This window comes from Acomys russatus, chromosome 17 (assembly GCF_903995435.1).
Source record: "Acomys russatus chromosome 17, mAcoRus1.1, whole genome shotgun sequence".
Taxonomy (NCBI): Eukaryota; Metazoa; Chordata; class Mammalia; order Rodentia; family Muridae; genus Acomys; species Acomys russatus.
In genome coordinates this window covers 55288558-55300584 of record NC_067153.1, presented here as the reverse complement: position 1 = coordinate 55300584, position 12027 = coordinate 55288558, and positions in this window count along the sequence as shown.

The following is a 12027-nucleotide window of genomic DNA, read 5'->3' as shown; positions in this document are numbered from 1 at the left end:
TTAGAGTAGATGGCTGTGGCGGGTGGTTAGGAGTAAGAGGATTTTTATATCTAGCTGTAGAAAAAGTTGTTTTGATTTGGGTAATGTGCATATTTTCTGTTTTGAACGTCACTACAGACAGTTTCCTTTTTAAAATCTCAAGATGAGAGACTTTACTCCTTGACCCCTGACATGGTCTGAGTAGCAGCATGCGCCGTGCTGAGGCCCACGTCTCAACCTACCCATGCCTCCCGATTATCTTCTTTTTCTCTGGGATGTTTAATGCTTACACAGAGAAAGGGAAATTATGAAGGAGCACTAGCAGCTGTGAAGATCCAGTATCTTCTGTAGGAATCTTCAGAAGAAGTGACCACTGCAGTTGTCCTGACGTCTGCAGTTCAGTCAGGGACAGACTGAGGAGGGTTAAAGGGCCATTATAAGTATGTGTTCCCTGTGCCCAGAAGAGGGCTTGTCAGCCAGCACGGTCCCCTCAGAACAGGTGGGCTGAGAGAGCAGCAGCCAGACCCCTGACAGGGCGCCATGGTGGAGTAAGAATGTGTGAACTGTGTCAAGGCGGGAAGACAAGAACCCTAGCCTTTGAAGTCTGCCTGATACTCTGAGGGAGCGTCCTCAAACAGCTATCTTGTGTATAACACATCTAGGAAGGGGTCCTCAAGAAACGTTAAAGTGAAGAGAGTAGAAATTACATGTAAGTGGACTAGGGCTATAGCTCCATAGTAAGAGTGCTTGCTTAGTGTGCTCAAGGAGCAGCCCTGTTGGGGGGAGGGGGCGGGGATGACAAGGAGTCAGAGCCTCATGCAGTGGCACTCACTGTTCATATTAATTAACTGTTGGTATCTTGCCACGCCTACTTTATTCATTCCCTTTCCTTACATTAAAGTGTCAGACATCATCTTATGTCACTGCAGTGAGTGCTTCAGTGACTGCATCATACCTAGCACAAGTGACAGCTGGCCTTCTGGGTTGATGTCATAGCCAGTCCTCAAGCAGATTTCTCCGCTTGTCTCAGATGCACATGTGACATGAGAATTCTGTTGGTAATGAGTTTCTCAGAAGGGTTTGATGTCAGCTAGTTCAAGAAGCACTGGGATTAGTTTTGCCAACTTTAAAGCTAGGATGTCACAGTATTGGTACAATTGCTAAATTGTAAGTGCCATTATGAGGTAGAGGAAGGAAGCACTTGGGATGATTGGCAAGAGGAGAATTCATGAGAAAGTTTCTTAAGCTGCTGTTTTCTCATTGGCTGGAGACTCTCAAACCCCATGGGCTTCAATGTGATTGGTTGAGGTGGTTTAGAGGAAGGACCTTAAAATGCATTCAGACTTCACTTGTATGAAAAGAATTTGGAAAACCTCTAGAAAATAAAATTTAAGGAAATGTAACTTTTTCTATATGAAGAGCTAACGAGCTGAGCCATTGATTGTCTTGGACACTGCTGACTCACGGCTCTCACTTGCCTTTAACAGATATTAGTGTAATGACGAGAGCAGATTGGGAACTGAGCCTAGATTTTCTCCTTGGGCTTGTGAGGCCTGCTGGCTGTACCTAGTACCTAAGAAGTGAGCCCTTGGAGGGGCAAGGGAGGAACGTCTGTAGCTCCTCAGCCGCCAGTGTCGACAGAGTCCGGTTTTGCTGAGCGTCTGCTCCTGGGGCTGAGTGCTTTTTGACTTACTCCTCCAGTGTAGATTTGCTGATGGTATGTGGAAGGGACAGATTTTAAGGAAGAGAAAGTAGAGAAGAAAAGGACGGTGCAAATGAATAGTCAGGAAAGAAGGAAAGGAAAGAGGGGTAAAAGATGAAAGGCTGAGTAAGAGGAAAGAAAGATGGAATGATGGGAAATGGAGGAGTGGAAGTGGAGGAAAGTGTGTGGAAACACGGGGTCTCCTTGCCTAGGCCCGTGCTGGCCTTACACCTGCTGCAGAGCCAGCTTCGTTTCATTTATTGATATCAGGCATGTTTTTTGGCCACCTGGTCATTTAGTAGTAGTTGTCCAAGAGTTCCCCCTGCCCCCCCCCCCCCCCCCCCCCCCGGGGCCCATTTTGTGAGCTAGGATCTGTGGAAATACACATACCTTCCATTTCAATGCCCTTTAGCCAGGGGAGGTCTGTGTGAAGGGAACTCTTTATCATGTGTAAGTCTCTTGTGGCGGTTTCCACCCTAGCCCTGCTAATAGGAGGCCATGTGGGGATCACTTCCTTGCCTAGAATGGTGGCTGGAACAGTGGTCACATGTTCTTATTCCTCAGTGGGGACACTTTCAGGTGAACTGATGTGAGTGGACTCAGGAGGACAGGAGATGGTAGGGACATTAAAAGCAAAACTTGAGTGGATAGTCATTGTCAGGACAGTCGCCACTTGTTCCCAGCACCACACGGGGGTCCTCGACTAACACACACAACACACACACACACACACTCTCTCTCTCCTTTTCTGTTGCATGTATTGTAATAAATACTACAGGTACAGTCAACCTCTGAGATGTTTTTAGAAAGACCGGTGAGCTGTCTTTTTAAATACTGTTTTTGGTTTCTTGAAGTAGAGAAGAAAAATAGAGTGTGCAATATGTCATGTATGGGGCCAGTTATCTATTTACTAAGTATAATTGCAAGTGTCTTAATGTACTAACTGCCTTACTGCATTTCTATATTAATGGAGGTAGACTAAGGTGACCACTGTTGCAGTAGCCATCTTTTCTACATTGCCAAAGCAGCCGCCTTTTTTTCTAAAGCCTGGCTAACTTGTTTCTTGATGTTTGTTGTTTTTTAAATTCATTGAAGATAAAACTAGATTTAAAGAGAAAAAAAAAAAAAAAAACCCTGAGTTACATAAACTTAAGACAGATGTCTAAAAGTTGTCATAAGGATTAAAACTGGGCATGGTGGCATTTGTCCTGTACCCAGTATTTGGGGGACTGAGGTACCTTCAAGGCCAGTATGGTCTTTGTTGAGATTTTGTCTCAAAAAGGAAAGACAAACAACAACAACAAACCAACAAACAAACCTCAGTCAAACCAGAACTCTAAAAGTATATGTTACTCAAATATCTAGTAATTAGAGATACCATAAGGAAAACACACCATAGCATATTGGCCTCGGCAATCTACAGTTGCCTACAGATCATGTCAGGGTTACTTTTGAAAACTTGTCACCTCATCCCAGCTAATGATTACAAGCATCTCCTGGGATTTCCTTAGAGTTTTCTAGAAATTTATGTTTCAAACAATCAGGAGCTCTGTAGGGAATTTGTGAGTACCAGACATTTCACCATCAGACTGGAGAAGCAGCCGGAGCTTTTGGCTGTGTAGGTTATATATGCAGTTGGGCTACAAGGGCAATGTTCTCACACAGCCCACCATGGCGGCCCTTCTAGAAGCTCATTAAGAGACTGTGACAACCTGTATGCCATTCAAAAGTAAATTGTCTCACTGATAGTTCAATATCAGTCCATTTGAACTGTTACAGGTGGATTCTTTAATTTTTTAAAAAATATTTTTATTTTATTTTACTATAGTAGCTGTTTCTAACTTTTGTATAAAAAAAAAAAATCTCTTCAGGGAATACTGAAATGTTATAAAATAATCCGTAGCTTGTGGCAGTGCTGTAGCCTGTGTCCCTTCTTCAGCAGAACATGCCTTCATTAAGTGAGTCACCGTTGGTACTTATGTGCTGTGTCGGATAACTGGTGAGCGCTCTATCAGAAGGTCTGTGAGACGGAAATCAGAACCTGGAAAAGGTTGCAGGGGCTCACTGCCGCCAAGCATTTTGCTTGGGCCGCTCACTGTGCTGATGAGTACGGTTGTCTGAAACTGCAGGAAGGTGTCGTGGTGAGACACGGTGTGTACACATCACTGCCTCAAAACTGCTTTCACCTTAAAATATCTGGGTTTTATAATAATGTGAATATCTTTCAGTTACTTTTGTATCTTGAAATTTTTTAAATGGGAGTATAAAATGATAGATTTTGGGATCTAGCTTACCAGTATTGGAAGATGCCTTATTCTGTCCTGGAGGGGTTAAGCTCAGGTGTTTCTTGAGAAACTGTGTTGTTTTTACTAAATATGTACTCAATAAATGTTGGATTTTCTCATTTGTCTCAATTATTTTACCAGGAAAAAACCATTTTATGGGTTGGACAGATGGCTCAACTGTTAGGAACACTTAGCTCTTGCAGAGAACCTGAATTCTGTTTCTGAATCCAGATCCCCAGCACCTAAGAGCCATGCATGCCGATGCGCACCTATAAGCCGGTGCTGGTGAAGGTTACAGATAGACCCTCGACTTGCTGGCCAGCTCGTGTAGCCAGTGAACTCTGGGTTCAGAGAGATTACCTTAAAAGCCTGGGTGTGGTGGCACACTTTTAATTCCAGGACTTGGGAGACAGAAGCAGGTGGGGTCTCTGTGACTTTGATGCCAGCCTGGTCTATGTAGTTTCCAGCCAGCCAGGGCTACACAATGAGACTCTTGTCTCAAAACAGTGTGGCATGGTAGAGAAAGAAATGCAACATGAGCCTTTTGCTCTGCAAATGTGCAAACATGTATACCACAAGGATACGTACAGTAGTAAGAAAATTAGGTGCTCAGTCTTCTGCATCAGAGGAAACAATAAATGAAAACAGCAGTTTTAAAACCTTTGGGTTGGGCTGCTTGGTAACTTAGTCTCTGAGGGGATAGTGCTCGAATTGGGTAAGTCAGCAACTGGAAAGTGTCAAGAGCCTCAGCACCTTCGCTCCCTTGCCAGTGTGACAGCAGATGCTCCAGGTGGCAGATGACAATTACAGGGAGGTTTTACTTGCTCCCCCAGTTACAGCATTTTTTTTTTTTTTTCTAAAGCAACCCTTCACAAAGGGAATGAAGCACACCTGACTGGCTTAAGGCCTTGAAGGTTTGCCCCTAGATTTAAAAATGTCTTTCCCTTAAAAAGAGGGATGAGCACTCAGAGCAACCGGAACATGAGCTCTGGATTATGGTACTAGGGCAGTAAGCTGGGCTTTGGAGTAGCTGCTGGGTGGGCACACACTGTATTTTATTTTGTTGGCAAGTTCTGTAATTTTAAGGGAATGCTAAATGCCAGGTCTAGAGAAGAGCACCCTCACTGTGCCAGTGACTGATTCTGTTTTAGCAAGTCTATTAATGTTATGATCTAAGCTGTCATACATGGCAAAGGTCAGTCCCCAGTTTTCTGGAGTGTCACAGTGTAAGGGCTTGACCATGTTTACAGTATGAGGCATGAATTCCTTGCTGTAAAGCAGAGCTCAAGTCGAAGAGAGTGGCTGGTTTCCCCCGAAAAGTCTTGCCACTGTTGTACCGGACGCACATCTTGCCAGATGGGTCAGTGTTGTAACATGCAGGGCTGGCACTGAATGAGCTCATTGCTTTTTGTTTTTGTTTTTGTTTTTTTTTTTTCCCCCTAAAGAATGATACATAGTGCCTTTCACCACTATGAACATTAACTGGTGAGAAGAGAGCAACCTGGTCAGTTCAGGATTGACTTTTCTCTGTTCTGCAACCAAATTCTGCGATGTCTTCAGAAATAAGGTCTTACCTTATAGTTATGGTGGACAGCCAAAAGCAGTGGCAATAGCCAGCACTGGATTGAGTGGGTGTTTCTGGGGCCTCCCTGACAGTCTGTGCCTGGCCCTGAGATTTTTTTTTTTTTTTTTTTTTTAATTACTCGTTTTCTGGGAGCAGCCAGGCTCACTATGTGGGTGGTGTTAGAATGAATTAAAATCCCAAATTGTTCTATTTTTACCAATGAAGACTCAGGAGCCAGAGCTGGGGTGAAAACTTGCTAGCTCAGAGAGGCAGAAAAAGCACCCAGCTGGCTTTCCTGCTCAGCTCATGTCCAGAAAGAAAAAGCCAAAAGCCCAGGGCCAAAAACTTGCCAGCTCAGCTGATGACCCAGGAGGAAAAGGCCTGCTAGCTCACCAGACAGCCCAAGATGAAAGAGCCAAACACCAAGAGCTGAAGAGCTCCTTTTCCACACTGTCTTAAATACCCTTCTCTCAAAGTCCCTCCTTCCTACTTAATCCGTGCCAGCTGGTTTCTTGCTCTGCCTCTTGACCTAGGGTTAACTTTATTAAACCCTGTGTACAGAAAGCTCTTGGGTTAAATGTGTGTGCGAGGGCTGAGCCACACCATAATTACCTGTTTACAATAAACAGAAAGGTCTGTGTAGGGACTGTATGAACCGCACCATAACTACCTGTTTACAATAAACAAATCTCTTGGATTAAAGATGTGTGTTAGGGTTGACTGAGCCACACCATAATCACCTGTTTACAATAAACAGGTTTTTACAGCTCACAGTCTTGGGGTTTACAGTGGGATCAAATATCCTGCAACAAGGTGGAACGCTTTTGCTCAAACTTACTAAAATTTATATATCCACATATTACTTAGCTTTCAAACTAATGAGTTCATAAGGCTTCTCCATACACTCTTAGGTTTGGCTAATCCACTCCCTACCCCTCACTTCCCTCACCCCACTGTCCCCATCCATACGTAAACCCTTAGATTCCAGTATCCCAAAAAGTTGTTCTTTCATATGACATGTTCTGCTATTTCTTCTTCTATATTTTATTTAGACATCAAGCTCATACGTTGCAAAGTAGCTTCTTCATCCACACTTCATTTTGTGTGTGTTTTTTGGTTTGGTTTTCGTTTTTTAGTTTTTCGAGACAGGGTCTCTCTGTGTAGCCTTGGCTATCCTGGACTCACTTTGAAGACCAGGCTGGCCTCAAACTCACAGCGATCTGCCTGCCTCTGCCTCCCGAGTGCTGGGATTAAAGGCGTGCGCCACCACCGCCCGGCCACACTTCGTTTTGATTAAGCCTTTTTCTGGCCTCTCGTTTCCCAATCCCCATCACTCCGTGATCTGTCTGAGCCCTCCTTTCCCAGTTTTACCCTTTCTACTAGTATTTCACTGTGCCTTTCCACCAATGGCCTATTTCTAGCTTCCTGGCTTTCACACACACACACACACACACACACACACACACACACACACACACACACACAAAGCTGAAGGCTTAAAGCTGGCATCCACATGTTCAGGAGGAAATAGAACATTTGTCGTTGTGGCACGGCTACTCTGTTCACAGCAGCTGGGAAAGGGAACCAACCTAGATACCCATCAGCTGGTGAGTGGGTAAGGAACTGTGAGATGTGCACAGAATGGAATAATACTCGATTATAAAGAATTGCATTTGTGGGTAAATTATGGAACTGGGGAAAACTACACTTCCTGTCTTAGTTATCCGAAACGATTTTAGACTCAACCTAGAGATGGCCGTGAAGAATAGATATGGGGAGTCCTACTACTGTCATTATTTTCTTCATTTTTACCTTTCCACGATTTACCATTCTTGAAATACCACAGAAACTCTTGTCTTTCTGCTATTCATGTCTATATTCTTCTCACACGAAGGCCTCCACATAAATGAAATAAGAATTTACAACAAAATCCGACTTGTCTCTTGCCAGTTGCTTGGCAGGACTGAGGGGAGTAGAGAAAATGCATTCCTCTAGCCCTGGAAATGGACACCAGGAAGGTGACAGGGACCTAGTATAGGAAGAGGGCTGTGCCGGTTGTAAGGGAGCTTCTGGAAGCTGAGAGTTGGAGGATCTGGAAGACTTTAACTAGTTGTGGGGAAGAGCTGGTATGGGTGGACAGTTTGGGATTTGCTGGGAAATGGGAGAAGCCCCCTCATACCTCTCTGTCTTGTTGCTTCCTCTAGAGATGTGGCCTTCAGAGGGGCTGGAGCGCAAGGGTTGGGTGTGGGATGCAAAGCTGGGACAGGACGGGGCCTGAAGGTGGCAGCTCTGTTTCTCCTCATCACCAGCTGACTGAAAAGTCCTTCCCAGCCTATGCATGGAAACCGGTTCCCAGCAAAGTTGGAGAATACAGAGTGAGTAAGGGAAGGGAGGAGAGGAGGAGAGGGGGAGGGGAGGAGAGACACGGAGAGGTCTGTAGATTTTAAAATGCTGGACATTACCAGTGTGAATTTTTTTAAAATCACTTCTCTCTCTTTTTTTTAAAAGATTTATTTATTTATTTATTTATTTTTATTTATTACGACGTATGAGTACTTTATCTGCAGAACAGGGTATCAGATTACATTATAGATGGTAGTGAGCCACCATGTGGTTGCTGAGAATTGAACGCAGGACCTCTGGAAGAGCAGGTAGTGCTCTTAACCACTGAGCCATGGTGTGAATTTTTTTTTTTTAAGTGTAGTTCTTTTGCTCCACTATTTAGAAGCAGAAGCAGTGTTTGACGGATCTGTGGCTTTTCTTGGTCATTTAGCACCAGCGCTGGTGCTCCCCCACTACTCTGCGGTGCCTCTTGTGCTGGACTGAACCAAAAGAATTAGTCACAGAAAGACAGGAGGGCAGCCTACTCTATGTAGCTGCCGAGCTGTAAACTCTTACATTTCCTGTGTTTTGGGCTAAGGAGATGGCTCGGTGGGTAAAAAGAGCTTGCCACACAAGCTTGATGACTGTGTTCAGCCCCTCAGAAAACCACTAAAGCCAGATGCAGCACTGCAAGGGTCTGTAACCCAAACTCACATTGTGGCAAGTGTACGTAGGAGAAGCTCTAGAGCAGTGGTTCTCAATCTGGGGGCCGTGACCTTCCAAGACTTTCACAGGGGTTTGGGAAACACGATTCATAACGGTGGCAAAATTACAGTTAGGAAGTAGCAACCAAATAACTTTATGGCTGGGGCTCGGCACAACCTAAGGAATTGTATTAAAGGGTCGCAGCATTAGGAAAATTGAGAAGTGCTGCTTGTCCAGGTTCAGGCAGCCTGGCTTACTCAGTGGTGAAGAGACTCTGTCTCAAGATGGAAAGGTGACATCAGTAGTTTCTCCTCTGACCTCTACACATGTCATATATGTCTACACCCACATAGATGAACAAACATACATGTGCCCATCTGTCTCACACATAAATCAGTTTATTGTTTTTTTGTTTTTGTTTTTGTTTTTTGTTTTTTTGTTTTTTTCCTGAGGCACCACTGCTAAGTTAAGGGAGGTAGACAATTCCTTCGGACGAGGAGTGACAATACCACGGTAAGCATCTGAACATCATTGTCATCAAGGACACCAGGAGACCAAAGCAGAAGAGAGCAAACACCCTGTTCTCAAATACCTGTGGGGACCTTTCATGTGCTTGGAGGACAGTTAAGGGAGACTAATGCTCAAACTATAAGGCCGGGAAGATGGAGGCTGGGCATGGAGGCTTACTTCAGGTAGTGACTGAAGATGACTTCTTGTACCTTGCTTTACAGTACTCACCTGTGTTTTGCTAAGCATTGTGGTCATTTAGAAAGAACAGACCATACTTGGGCGGCATATCCAGTGTCTGGAGTACTGAATTTCATTGTGACAGTGCTGGCATTAACGAACCATAGCATATCCAATAAGACTGGGAGTATAGGAGAAACTGAGGACCGAGGCCAGGTCAGCAACAGTGATAGCCCCTTTCTGGGAAGAATTACAGAATAAGACACTTGGAAATGGTGCAGAGGCTAACTGGCCATAGCAGCATCCGATGGACACAAATACCTCCCATTGCAAAAAGGGAAGGGTGTGAGGAACATGGAATCTGAAAAAGCAGGAGTTTCCTGAACGTACTGTGTGAGCGGAATTGCCTGGAGATCATAGCTCAGGTTAGCTTTGTGCTGGATGTGGGACAAGAACCTTGGCAAGAGTGGAAGATGTCCGGGTGATGGGGGCGGGGTTACTGGAATGGGTCGCCTAATGAATCAAGTATTTGCAAATGGGGTTTAAGGAGACAGGAGCACAGGATCTTGGAAAGCCCTGGTGCTTTCCACAGCAGTGGGAAGCCATTATCCAGCCCCCTCCCCCCTTTAAAACCTACTCTGAGGAAGAGTCCAGAACCTAGGCAACAGCCACCAGTAGCAAGGAGGACCCTGGCAGGAGCCTATGATGGAGTCCTTGCTGTTGGATCCCAGACCTCACACTTGGTGAGGAGTTTGGTGGAGGGTGGAGCGGGATAGAGGGCACACGGGAGTCACCCAGCACAAGTGCCATTAAACAGGTGTGTCCAGAGCTAGATAGCGTGTACTTGGCACTCCTGTTGTGAATGTTAGGTCACATCTGTGCTGATACCTAAAAAAAAAAAAAAAAAAAAAAGATGTCAGGTACGGGAACTGAACCCAGGTCCTCTGCAAGAGCAGCATGTATATAATTTACTCAGCCATCTGTCCAGCCCTAACCCTAAATTGCAGTTTTAATAGGTTAATCTCACCTAGTCTGACAACTGTCTCTTCAGTCTCTGCCTCTGCTGTATCTGCCCAAGCACCGCTGCTCCACACTACTCAACAAAGCCTTCAGGAAACTCCAGAGACCCTCGTTTAAAATCCAGACTGAAGGCAGAAGCTTCACAGATCACAGTGAGTTCGAGGCCAGCCTGGTCTATAAAGCAAGTCCAGGACAGCCAAGGCTACACAGAGAAACCCTGCCTCGAAAAACCAAAAAAATCAACCAAACCAAACCAACCAACCAAACAAACCATACTGAACCTATAATCTCAGCACCCGGAGGGTGGGGTTGGGGTTGGGGGTAGGGGTGGGGGCAGAGGCAGAAGAACCAGTTAGAAACCCACCTAAGTTACATAGCAAGAGCTCACAAACAAAACATAATAGCAGGGCTTTGAAAAACAAGCAAACCCAACTGACAATCTAAAAAAGAAATCGGGGGAAGGGGAGAGGAGAGGCAGGGAGGGGGACAGAAAGTGCCTTGGCCCTGGTAAACATAGGTGCTGAGGAGGAAGCAGTGTGTGAGGAGAGAGCGAAGAGGGGGGAAGGGAGAAGGAGAGTACATTGTGAAAGCAGAGAGGGGAGATAGGGCAGAAGGTGCCATATTGAGAGTGACGTGTGATGACATTGAAGGGGCTCATGGACTAGTGGAGCAGGCCTGGTAGTGGTGCACCGTGGATGTGAACCTTCAGATCTGCCAGCTGAGAAGAGCACTGGAGAGTCAGTAAGATGGTATGACTGTTAAGACGGAGCCAGCTGTCCCAGCAGTGCACTGTCTGTCTTCCAGCACTCAGATGGCAGAGCAGGGGTTAATGTGGGCTTTATAGTGAGACCCTGTCTCCAAAACTCCAAAGATAACAGCAAAAAAAAGGTGAGATGATAAAGTTTAGTCACTCGTACTTTCCTTTCAGTTTCCCAGTCCACAATCCAGTTGGAGAGGGGTTCCCTTCTGTCACAGTGTCACCATAGGATACTTTTAAATAAAGCACTATCGAATCAGCTTAGGTGAAAATCCAGGAGTATGGGGAAATGGATGAAGATGGAACACCGTCATGGCTTTGAGAGTGCTTCCTTCCTTCCGTGTGTGTGTGTGTGTGTGTGTGTGTGTGTGTGTGTGTGTGTGCAGCCAGGGAGCAGAAACAACAGGAAGCCTTGAATGACTGAAGCAGAGCAATACCCAGTTGCATAATTTTTTTTATCGTCACTTTATTCTTTCTGTGTCCATATTAAGGACATAATAATGGGGTACCAATTGTGCCTTCTAAGTGTAGGATGGACCCCCAGATGTAATAAATGAGGAATAAACCATGTTTCGGAATTTGCAGTGAAGAAGCCAGATGCGCTGACAGTGACACTGAGATACCAGGTAGAGGGGTGGGGGTGGGGTGGATCTTGCAGGAAGACCCTTCCCTAGATAAGCACTACCTAATTAAGAATAATTGAATTGTATCATTTGTCTTGTGGATGGTAACTCCAGAACACACCCACAGCTGGATTAATTAACTGGCATTTATCAGAAAGGGAACATCAGCTTGTGAGAAGAGCTGGTGGGGCTGATATCATCTGCGTGACACCCTTGCTGCTCTGTGATATGCCTTTGAGCGGCTGATTGACCCACACCGACACCCCCCCCCCCCGCCTTGTGTCCAGTGTATTGGCCTCAGTCTGCCTTTGATCCTGTAGAAGCAAAGAGACACCGTCCCCTGCCCCTGTATGGCCCAGCATGTCACATATGACAACCAGAGG